General features: G+C 49.7%; 1 long non-coding RNA gene across 5 annotated transcripts in view; it reads right to left on the reverse strand.

Moving 5' to 3' along the window:
* LOC146187410 (uncharacterized) overlaps positions 1–12,417 on the reverse strand; it is a 138,025-nt gene that overhangs the window by 124,534 nt on the left and 1,074 nt on the right. For 4 of the 5 annotated variants that reach the window (XR_014707927.1, XR_014707925.1, XR_014707924.1 and 1 more), the window contains exon 2: positions 11,408–11,498. The exons of the other annotated variant lie outside the window; for it this stretch is intronic. This is a non-coding gene — a long non-coding RNA (uncharacterized LOC146187410). The remainder of the gene's footprint in view (positions 1–11,407; positions 11,499–12,417) is intronic. 5 annotated transcript variants of the gene reach the window in all.

A 12,417-nucleotide genomic window follows, 5' to 3' on the forward strand; every position in this document is an offset into this window, starting at 1 on the left:
GTTTTCCGTTAGCTTTCCGTTTTCATTCGCACAGCTTGTCTGCACGGCAAGGCTTGCCCAAATAATCTCCTTTGTTTGGCGCTATAATTATTTGCTACTTAGCGGCGCCTTTCCCCATTTCCTCCATTCCTTGTAAGTAGTCGCGAAAAGGTTTCATTGGGGGGCGAATTCAAAACGCTGGCCTCGCGCGCCAGCGTGGGTGGAGCAGTATAACACATCACTCCGACTAGCGCGCGACAAGACGAAGGGAAGTACGACGGGAATGTGACAGCAAGCGCTAAGAAAATAACTTTCTATACACATCACATTTCGGGCGAGCTCTCATGTGAACGCGGCATTTATTACTGCATGTTATAAACAGTTTGCCTGGTCTCTAGACTTGCGTTTGCGAGCCGTTTAGAATTACTCGTTTCGACTATATAAATCAGAATAACCTGCGCTGCAACAAACGAAGCGCTATATAACAAGCTTAAGCTTGCACCTTGCTGTGCGCGCACGCCCGAAGAGTGAAGTACCCGATCGTGGCTGCACAGCAGTCGTGGGATGCTTTAAATGCTTTCGTAAACCCTCATCCCATAAAAGATTTCATTCTTTAATACTACCATTCGTTATTTTCCGACCAAAACAAATCAACGACGCCTTTGCCGGGCAGACACCACGAGCTATAGCGGAGCTTTGCTCGTCTAGCAGACGACACGTTCGTCGCGCTGGACCATTCCTGGCAACAACAATCTAATATTGCCCGCGCGCCGCCCGCTGATTGCGATACTTTCAGAGTTCCAGTGATTTTAACCAGTAGCAGGCCTGTGCACCTTGTTTTCCTCCTTCCTCCAGTCGCAACAACAGCAAAACCATACTGTGGCCCATATTTTGGCATTTTTGTAATCATCGGCTACGCGGGCGAGCTGGGCAACCGCGTTCTGGCTGCGTGGCATGTCAAGTTCCACACCGCCTCGATCGGACACCATCGTGTACCGTGAAAGGAGACGAGATCCGGTGGAGGAATAGAACAATCCTACATTGTGAACCTTGGCCATCACAGCCCACGACAGGGTCCATCCGAAGCCTAGGCGCATACCACCGATGCCGGCTGCGGACGCCAACGCAGCGCCTAAGCATACCCCTGCCAAGAAGCAGCTACCGAGAAGGAAGCCGACTGCCGATGGAAAACTATAGAGTGCTGTTTAGAGCTGAAGTTGATTTTAAAGCAAAAGCCTTAAATGCCTCATCGTTGTCAACAGAAGGTTGTCAGCAGAGGCGTCACGTTTTTGAGAGTGAGAGTTAACAATAAATTAATAAACCTTGTCTCCATCTGGAAACGAACCTGCATCCCTTCGATCCCCAGCCCAGCGTTTCAGCAAACTGCGCCACGTCCCTTTTTTTTCTTTATTTCCTGTTAATAATGATATTTACAGTTGGGCAAAGGGAAAGTATAATGCCTCAAAGCGCCCTAGCAAAATTAAGGGTTCAGAAAATTTCAAAAACGTGTTATATTGGCCAGTTCAATAAAAACTAGCATCCATTCATTTTTCTCACATTGGGTAATATAGGTGGCGGTCAGGTTGTTGATGCTCTCAATGAAATACTCCCTCGCTGAGCGAGCATCCACGTCCGCGTGTCTCACAGCTATTCTCGTTTTCCATACACTGTGGATGCAGAGCAACATGAATAAGTCATATCAAAGAGCGACTGCTCTCAGTGAAGTCATAGCGACCTATAACACTTGCCAATGTGGCTTACAAAATCTTCATGAAGGTCCTAGTCAAACGGTTGCAGAACGTAATTAAAGATATTGTTGGGCCACATCAAACATGTGGAATTAAAAGGAGAAGCATATACAAATATTCACATAAATAGAAGAGTTTTGGAATGTTGTGACGGGGTGTTTGCAGATCACGTTGCAATGTTGCAACTAGACCTGAAGAAAGCTTTTGACCGGGTTAGTCACGAAATTTTATTTTCAATACTGGATTATGTAAATGTAGGCTCAGTCATGTAAGATGGAGTTAAAATCGCATATGCAAATTGTTTCACTAGTATTATTGTAAATAAGGAAGTCACAGAAAGCTTTCAGATAAGATCATCCGTAAGACAAGAATATCCACTTTGTCCTCTGTTATTTGCCATATATATAGAACCGTTTTGCTTAAAGGTGATTAAAAATGAAAGGGTCCCACGATATATACTTATGGAAAGCGAAGTAAAGATATTGTCATAAGCTGAGGACATAGCCATTTTCTGTCAAGAACAAGACAGCGTTTCAGGAGCAATCACAGATGCTAGTCGATTTTGTGGGTAAACGGCCAGCGAAGTCAACTGGGACAAATGTTTGGGGCTATGGAATGAGGTTTGTTGTAACGCACTTTCCTTTTTCGAAAATGTTTCTTGGTCTGTCACACCTGCGAGGTACCTTGGAGTGCCGCTGGAACACTACAAGGATACGAAAGATTACTGGAATGCTGAACTTGAACGTGTCCAGTCAAAAACAACAAAGTGGGGTGGCCTTGACTTATCAATGTTCGCACGTTCAACTCTATGCAATTTGTTCATTGTTGCGAAAGTCTGGTATGTTTTGCAAGCATTGTCTATGTCAAGGGTTAGCGCCCAGAAATTTCACCGATTGCTGGCGGTTTTCGTCTGGGGTTCAGTTTGGGAGAGAACAAGTCGTATAAATTTGTTTCGCTCGGTAAAAAGTGGAGGACTTGGTTTGGCCCATTTATTTTTACGACAAATAGTATCCAGGGTTATATTCTTACGGAGCCAAAGCGACCATTTTCTGCATACTGTTTTTCAAGTTAGACTGAGCCAAGACTTACTCGAAGTTTTGGTGTCCTCTAGCAACTTTAAACACAGCAAACTGAGTGTTTTTTTGCGTGAGTTTATGGCTTCCTTTAACATTTTAAAAGTGAGATTCTCAATGGAATACCTAAGCGCTATAACCCAAAAGCAACTGAATATAATGACCTGCTTGATATAATTATGCCAGTGCCGTTGTATCAATCATTACACTGTGGAGGGGAAGGTAAGGATATCATAAAAAGAGTTAAAAAGATGCCAGCACGGTCGTCAGCAAAACGTTTTTTTTTCCTATTACACAGTGGTACATTACCTGTTAAACCATGGCTGAGGGAAAAGGGTGTTTTTGTTCCGTGGTTGGTGGACTGCTTGAATTGTCATAAGCCAGAAACCATAGACCATATTTTTCTTGACTGCTGGGATGCAGTCTTTCTATGGGATATCTTGCAGATTACTTTACGAAAGTACTTGCCAATTACACCCTATGGTATACGGATCCTGCCGGTCCATAATCAACTGCGCCACACCCCGGATCGTAAAACGCTCTTCATATTTCCCCTTGCCTACAGTGAGGATGATAGCGGCATTCCGCGAGTGACATATAATGCGCTTTCCTTTCCTCTAAGCGATTCATAGAACACCGGTGGACTTTGATGCGTTCGATGAAATGCTGGTTCTGTTCGACAAGGGGCGCGTGATGTACCGTCACGATAGGTCATGACGTCACCAGGCGACTCATGCACTATAGTTATTAGTCCGCGAGGTATTTCCTGACCCGCACCTCCGGCCTGCGTGCCGGGGCCGGGGAATAGGAGGAAGCTGTTGTTGCGACTGTAGGAAGAAGGAAAAGAAAATGCACCGGCTTGCTACTGTCTCTGTAGCTAAGCCACCTCCGCTGCCCCGTGTGGACAGAAGACAGGAGGCGGGAAGGAGGGTAGCTACTCCTGGCCCTGATGGGGCTGGGACAGGTAGGTCACCGCCACTTGCGATGGGGGCTAGCCTGCAACCAAATTTGTATCTGTTGTAGACTGTGATTGCACCCGCCACCGCTTCGTTGGTGAACGACGGCTGTTGCGGAGCGCGTCTTTCTCTCGCTCTTCTTTTTCTTTCTTCTCTATTACCTCATCTGTCCGCACGAGGCAGCTTAGGTGGCTCAGCTACAGAGCCAGTAGCAGGCCCCTGCATTTTCTTTTCGTTCTTCCTACAGCCACAACAACACCGTTCCAACGTCTGCGTAAAGGAGAGGAAAAGCCTCTGCAGGAGATGCGGAACGCAACATCTACCGAAAGACCAACCCGACTTCACGCCAAGGTGCATCGTATGCAGAGGCCAACACCTCACGGGCTCTAGGAAATGTGATCTCGGCTTCGAGCGACAGCCGGGCAAAGGCATGACAATGAAACCTGTACACCAAGCCGGGAACCCAGACACCATGACCTAGGCAGTACCGACCAGCCTAAATCCCGCAGCGTGAAGCAAGGAACAAATGGCCCAAACGTTCCCCCCGCTTCTAAGCCAAGGCACCTAGGCACAGGTGAGCAGAACAGTCATTATGGCGCCTTCCATCCTCTAGAAAAGCAGCTGGCTGCAGAAAACTAACTTCTGAGAGAACATTTAGCTTACATCATTAAAAGACTAGAAAACCTCGTAAGAAGCACAAGAGCGCACAGTTCCTACATCAAAGCAAACGGCAAATCCTAAAGCGCACCTACCCACTAGCATTCTTGACGCGTATGTCGTAAACGTGACTGCACCAGAGTATATGAAGGTTGAAACTTCCGATTGCTTAAAACGCCCTGCGCCCTCGGGCAGTGAGCCGGAAGTCGTAACTAAAACCCTGCGGGAGCCTACTCTGAGGGAACCCCTCAAGAAGCAACCAGGGACGAGCAGAAAGTCATACCTAAAAACCTGTGCAAACTTCCCCTGAGGGAACCCCTCAAGAACCTACCGAGGACATCAGGAAACACAAAGCCAAAATGAATGCCAGCAAAACAGATCATGACGGCAGACTCAACGCCTTAAACAAAATTCTCATTGACAGGGATGCATATAGCGCAGCCCGTGTGTAGCATCATCATCATCATCATCATCATCAGCAGCAGCAGCAGCCTGACTATACCCACTGCAGGGCGAAGGCCTCTCCCATATTCCTTCAATTAACTGCCGGTATACCCAGGACAAACTCATGCGACCTACAAACTAGAGTGGCAGCCATGGAAACCAAAGTGGCAGCCATAGAAACAGCAATAGCCAGTCAATCCGCAAGACAAGAAATAATTATCTGCAGGCTGTAGGCAACTCCGGCAACCTTGCCAAATCTCCAGCACAAAGATGGCCCCTCGACAAGAAATTCAGGAATTCAGAAATTGAAACTCAGAAGAAATTCATAAATTCAGAAACTGCAGGACGTCCCGAAGCAAGCGGGGCAACCTAATGCTCCACATTGAAAACTCAGCTAGCAAATCAGATGTAACAGTGCTCCAAGAAAATTGGGCACCGATCAATATTTCAGGCTACAAAGCGTTTTATAAACAGGCGTGTCGAACAAGCGGGGTCAGCTCAACACGACTTTCATTCAGCAAAACATCACCGCCATACAACACACATTCGATGACACCGACATCAATTACACTTTGCTTGAAATTGTGCCAAGGAAAACAGGAGATACAAACTTTATCCTAAACTTGTACAGCTCACCCAAAGACGCAGGCTCAAGAATACCGCATACTAGAGAAAGTTCTAAAGATCGCAGCCAGGGCGCAGTTACTGGTGGTAGGCGATCTTAACGCACGTCACGCAGCATGTGGTTACACCTCACTCAAAGGCACCAGAATCTGGGAAGCAGCCCAAATATTTCGCAACTCCATTCTGAATGATCCGCAGGAAGTCACCAGAACAGGCAACGCGTAAGTGCAGACACAAATCGGGATCTAAAACTAAGCAAAAACATTCGGGACGCTCGCTGGAACAACACGCAAAGATGACACAGAACCCCCTACAAACACTACTCCACACCTGCCGGATCATGGAGCAAAAAAAGGGAACGTGCCGTCACTGCAGGTGCACGGCGCCGCCACTCATCGTGGTGGGCGCACGTACCACTTACGTTAGTGTGCTGCGCATGCAGTTTTGAGGGCGCACTGCTGGTCGCGCGCCGCTCGTGTGGAATGTTTCGCATTTTTTCTGTGAATTTCCTGCGCAGTTTAAAAGATTCCACGAATAATGTTTCCAAGCTGGCTGATTCTCAAACGTACGCTGAAAGGTACATGCATGAATAAACAAAAACAACTCAACAACGGAGACAAGAGAGAAGAAAAAGACGGGATCAGAGCTGTTTCTTCTCTCTTGTCTCCGTTGTTGGGCTGTTTTTTGTTTAATTATGTACTAAGAAAAGTTTTTAGTTCGGTGTTGATGGATCACTGGATGGTGGAGCAAGCCAGTAAGTTGGTGGAGCAACTTGGTAAACTACCGGAGAACTTTATACAGACTATATACATGAGATGATACAAGAGACTTACAAAGGAAAACTAGCCGCGGTCGGCCGCGCCGACCGCTAAACAGAGCGACAAGGGACTCCGCGTCCCCGCAGTCGAGCTGGCGCCTCTTGCCCCAGCTCCAAAGCAACAACTAGCTACTCCCAGCGCTCGCCAGCGCGAGCGTCCTAACGCAAGGAGTAGCTCCAGCAAAAGACACTCGGGGCCCGTCCCGCGCTCCAGAGGTGAGCAGAGAGCGCGCCCCTTTCCACACGTAAAAACATAAAAACACAGTAAGTGTAGCTCTTTCCCGCGTATGTGGGCCACTCGTCGCAGCCTGTCCGACCGTTTCGCTTACTGACAGTCGTGCACTAGCAAGCTACACGTTATGCCGTGGGACGAAAGCGAGACCCCTCTCGCGGGATTTTTGGCCGCCGGCCATTCTCACTCGGGCGACGGGACCGCGGGGAGCCGCGTTAATGAGGTCCGGCTCGAGGGAAGCGGAGGGTCTCTCCCATCTCCCGTAACAAAGGGACACGTGTGGCGGGGGTCCGAACGAAGAGCCTGCGCGCTTGAACTAATGGTCTCCTTCTAGGAAATAAGGGTTTGAAAAGATACCAGACGCGCAGTTCACACTACGGCACCCCGCCGAGACATTCCTTCACAGCCAAGTGTACAAAAAAAAAAAAAAAAAACGGCAACGCGCCAACCTTACACCTTCCCCCCAAGACTCGGGTAATCTATTGCAAGATAAGCCGAGACAAAACAACAAGAAAAAAGTTCGGCATGTGGCGGTTGCGTCCTGAAGCTCACGCCAGCCACGGAAGCCGGCGAGCATGGCTGCGCGACCCTTCATCACATACATCCACAAATACATAATGCAAAAAAAAAACACAACACAGATGGTCCACAGGATTACTGAGTTCGGCTTTGGCGTGCACACTTCGAATCCAATGATTCCAGTTTGTTGCTCGCGCACCATTCCCTGGCCCACTGTCCCCAGCGGTCACTGCGGGATGTCAGCCGTTGGCCTGTTCCAACAAGCATTGGGGGTTTCAGACAAGGCATCTGCGAGTAAGCTTCGCGCTTTAGGGCATACTACTCGTAAGGAATAAGAGAGGTTGCTATCGGCGACAAAGGGTACGGTGGCAGCGAACACCCACATCTCAAATTTCTTTAACGCCCATATTATGGCGTAAACCTCCCTTTCGATTGCAGCCCATCGCATTAGAACGAACGTGTGACTGGCGAAGGCTATGGGCGCCTCCGTGTCGTCGTCAGAGAGCTGCGCCAAACAGGCACCGGCAGCCACTGCCGACGCGTCCGTTAAACGCAGATACGGCTTTCGCGGGTCCGGAGTGGTCACCAAAACAGCCTCGCATAGAGCCCTCTTTAAGACGCTGAAGGCTTTGTCCGCATAATCTGGCCACGGTATCTTATTCGATGGGCCTTTACCCGTTAGGCTTGTCAGTGGCAGAGCGATATCTGCAAAATTGAGAACATACCCCTGCGGAGTATACTCGACTTCACCAAAGTCGCTGTCATCTTGAAATATTACTCTCACTGAGTCTACCCTGCCGATGTAGGGACGTAACTTATTTGCATGCACTAGCATGCGGCGACCGTCACTCACCTCTAAATAATATGAGTGCTCGCGGTATCTCTTTTTCACTGCCACCGGCTCGAGCCACTTCTGGTACAATTTTCCACGCCTCTTGTCATCAAAGACAAGAACCGCCTCACCTTCACGAAAGGTTTTCGCCATCGCGGGCTTGTTATAGTGGGAAGCGTACGCCTCTTGCTGTTTGCTGCTCGTTAGCTCCGCGATGTCGGCCGTGATGTCGGCCGCGATTGCGAGCTGCGCTTTAAGGTTTTTCAAGTAGTCAGTGGGGCCCTCCGCTAGCTCACCAGGTACCTCGATATCTCCTGTCCAGGTCTGTTTGCGTGGGGGAGGCGCTATCGGTACCCTGTCGGTTTGCCGGCGGTCGGACCGAACTTTACAACTGTGGCAGCTGTTGCATTGTTTGTGGATGTCCGCCTCCATGCCAGGCCAATAGAAACTTAACTTTAGGCGAGCTTTAGTTTTCCGAAAGCCAATGTGTCCGCCCCAATAGGACTCAACTGCCAGGCTCAGTGCGGTCTCGCGTCGTGATTTTGGCAGTACTAACTTCTGCACCCCCTGACCTAACACCTAGTCTCTATGACACAAGACTCCCTCTACAATTGACATACCAGCCTTCCCTTGCCTAGCATTCTGCCAGGCCCGACGCAGGGTCTCATCCTCGTGCTGCTCCTCCCGAAACCTCCGCACCCCGCTACGCTCAGTAATCAAGCTGTCATCTTGTGATTCCTCCACCGCATTAATGACCACTGTCTGATCCGGCAGCATTTCATTCTCTGACACCAAGACGGGCTCCGCGCCAGCGTCTAGCCCACATTCATCTGGTTTTTCATCCGGTGTCGGCACTGTTACCACTGCCTGCGCGCGACTCTCACTGTCAGTTTCGCCCAAGTCCTGCAGCTGTTCCCAGGCGTCTGCGGAGATTAGGCAATCTGTATGCGTGAGCTTATCGGTGAGCGCGCACTTCACCAGTGTCGAATATTCCCTGCCTTCGATTAACGAAGTACCACGATACAAACTCAACGGAACGATGGCCAGTTTCGCCTCTACTTTCTCTCCGAAAGCAGAAATGAGATCGATTGTCTCATGTGTGGTTACAAACTCCTCAGGTACCATGCTCTCAGGCACGATGGTGATATCAGCCCCAGTGTCCACCATGGCATTAATAATGGCTTCCCGGCAGCTGAGTTTATTGTCCCTGAGCGCAGGACGCGTGGTTTGCTCATCGTGGGTCGACACGCGTGCCGTTAACTTATCCTCGCGTGGCGGATCATCTCGCTTGCCGGCTGGGTTCTCGCCACTGTATGGGCAGTTCGCAACAGAATATCTCCAGCTCCCGCATCGAAAACAGCCACTCGATCGCAATGGCCTTTTTCTTTCTCCACCTGTCCTGCCTCCAGTTCTCTCTGCTCGCTCCGACCCTGAATTCTGCAAAGGTGCGGAATCGGTTCTGGCACTTGGACGCGTGTCAGGGGCTTTAAAGCGTCGTCCTTCCTCTGAGCGCTGCCCTTTCCAGCGGCTTCCTCATATGTTTGTAGCAGCGCGGCTATCTCATCCGCCTTCAGCCACTTCTCTCCTTCGCTCAGCTTAACATATTTCTTGGCTTCCTCTGACTGCCCCGCCTTGAGCTGATCGGCTACCAATAGCCTTACAAGTTCATCGAATGATGACACGCATCGAGACTTTAAATAAAAATTTAGATAACTCTGGAGGCGGGTGACAAATGCCTTCCAGGTTTCTTCGAGGCGCTTGGTGGCCCCATAAAACTGCCTTTTGTACTCTGCGGCTGAAAGTTTTAGCTCCTCTAGTACCACCGCCTTCAGCTTCTCGTAGTCCCGGTCTGCGGTGAACCGAGTTGACAAGTAGGTCACTCGCTCGGCCAGCATCGGGAACACGAGGTGCGCCCAGTGTTCCTTCGGAACGCTGTAAGCCTCGAGCGAGCATTCCACCGACTCAAACCAGACCGGCACTTCACCATCCGCTGGTAATTTGGGGAACGCGCCGGCGAGTAGCTTAGGGTACTGCCTGAGACGATCGTTCTCCGAAGGCGCCGCACTTTGCCCGTTAGCCAGCATGAGTTGCATCTGGAGCTATAAAGCCCTTATCTTCTTTTCATACAAGTCTAGCTCCTTTTCGATGTTTCGGCCACACTGAGGTCTCGGCGCCTCAGTGCTGCCCTTGTCGCCGCCGTCCCCGCCGTCACCGTCACTATCCATTGTCAGTGCCTTGTCGGGGTCAAGATGCCTAAATCTGGTCAGCATTAACAACACCAGCCACATCAAACAGTGAACGCCAAGAAAAGCAAAGGGACCAGGGAACTCACTCTGTGCTGCCCGCCGGGTCCTCTTTTCGGACTGGATTGGCGTCAATCGTCAGAGTGGCGCCGCTTGAAGTCGTCCGCTGTTGTCGCTACTCGAGGGCTCCGCTCGCTTCCGTCGACGGCCGCGTCCACTTGCGCTTGCAAGCTTCTGTGTCGCTCGTATCGCTACTCGTTGACGTCCTCGTCTTCGGCGCCTTGACGCCCGATGCTTGACGCAACCTCTTGTACCTGCTCGTTGTCTTTGGCGTATCGACGCCAGATGCTTCACGCACCTTGTCTCTCGGTTGAGCTGCAGTACACCAATCCTGTCGACTGCGCCAGTAAAGTTTTTAGTTCGGTGTTGATGGGTGACTGGATGGTGGAGCAAGCCAGTAAGTTGGTGTAGCAACTTGGTAAACAACCGGAGAGTTTTGTACAGAAGAACAAGAGGTGATACAAGAAACTAACAAAGGAAAAGTAGCCGCGGTCGGCCGCGCCGACCGCTAAACAGATCGACAAGGGACTCCGCGTCCCCGCAGTCGAGCTGGCGCCTCTTGCCCCAGCTCCAAAGCAACCACTAGGTACTCCCAGCGCTCGCCAGTGCGAGCGTCCTAACGCAAGGAGTAGCTCCAGCAAAAGACACTCGGGGCCCGTCCCGTGCTCCAGAGGTGAGCCGAGAGCGCGCCCCTTTCCACACGTAAAAACATAAAAACACTGTAACTGTAGCTCTTTCCCGCGTATGTGGGCCACTCGTCGCAGCCTGTCCGACCGTTTCGCTTACTGACAGTCGTGCACTAGCAAGCTACACGTTATGCAGTGGGACGAAAGCCAGACCCCTCTCACGGGATTTTTGGCCCCCGGCCGTTCTCACCCGGGCGACGGGACCGCGGGGGGCCGCGTTAATGGGGTCCGGCTCGAGGGAAGCGGAGGGTCTCTCCCGTCTCCCGTAACAATGGGACACGTGTGGCGGGGGTCCGAACGAAGAGCCTGCGCTCTTGAACTAATAGTCTCCTTCTAGGAAATAAGTGTTTGAAAAGATACCAGACGCGCAGTTCACACTACGACACACCGCCGAGACAATCCTTCACAGCTAAGTGTACCAAAAAAAAACGGCAACGCGCCGGACCTTACATACTAACTCGCTCAACTCGCTATTTTAGATGCATGAATATTCACTCGATTAGCACATCCATGCTAAAGTCAGGAAGTTGCACTTACCACGTTTGAAAAGCATCATTTCAAGCGAGAACTTGTACAGCTTGTTCGGTAGTAGCTGTTGCCGGCACCGCATGTCAGAAATAATCGGGGACTGCATAAAAAAATTTTATCAGGGGAGTTTGTGGTTCTAGTGATTGATTGTTGTGTGGTAGCTAGGCAATGTCGAGTAACGTAATTGATGAATTAAAAAAGGAAAAAAAATTGAAAATAATAAAAGGGTGTTCACCTGCGTAAAAATGCTCAGAATGAGAAGCAAAGGCTCAATGTTGCTAATCAGGGAATTAAAATTTTCATTCCGCGAATAACAATAAGGCGGTGTTAAAGGCGCTATATCGGCATGCTCTCTTAAAGCAAAGCTTTGACGTACCTAAACACTAACGTAACAATTTAATCCTATAAAAAAGAGCTGAATTATTGTTCTCTTTTGCCTGTTAACGAATGTACTGCAGATCAAAAAAAAAATGCAATCATTTGTCAATTTTTCAAGCTTTGTTTTGTAGTGGTCGGCAGTGGGTCGAAGCTTTTCAACCTGATTTTTTTTTCAGATTCCTTTATCTGCGTTTCCATCTTGCTCAGTTGCAAGCAGAACGTTCCAGCATTCACTTGTGTTGCTTGGTGTGAAAAATTCGCATGTGCGCTATTTCGAGCCTCTTGTAGTTCCTTTTCATTTTCAGGTTTGGTCTGTTCATCTCTTTTTGGATAAGAAGGGCTGGCCTCTTGACAATTGTCCGCTGACATTCTGCATCTGTGCCGTCCTGGAACTTCTGCCGCTTCTAGCCGGCTCAGGTTCCTTTTCGTTGACTTTCGGAAACACCCTTTTCCTGGTGCTTTCTGTATTCCTTGCTGTAACTGCCTCTCAGGGCATTCTGGAAACAAGGAGGAGACTACACCTTTCCTGAGGCGGCGCCGCTTGCCTTCCGCTAAGTCAGTTTCCTTGAAGAGCCGGCTACACACTCGTGAATAATTCGACGTTGTGCTCGGCACCCAGTTGTCCCTCAATATAGATTTCA

This window comes from Amblyomma maculatum, chromosome 6 (genome assembly GCF_055883805.1).
Source record: "Amblyomma maculatum isolate TAMU_Amacu chromosome 6, ASM5588380v1, whole genome shotgun sequence".
Taxonomy (NCBI): Eukaryota; Metazoa; Arthropoda; class Arachnida; order Ixodida; family Ixodidae; genus Amblyomma; species Amblyomma maculatum.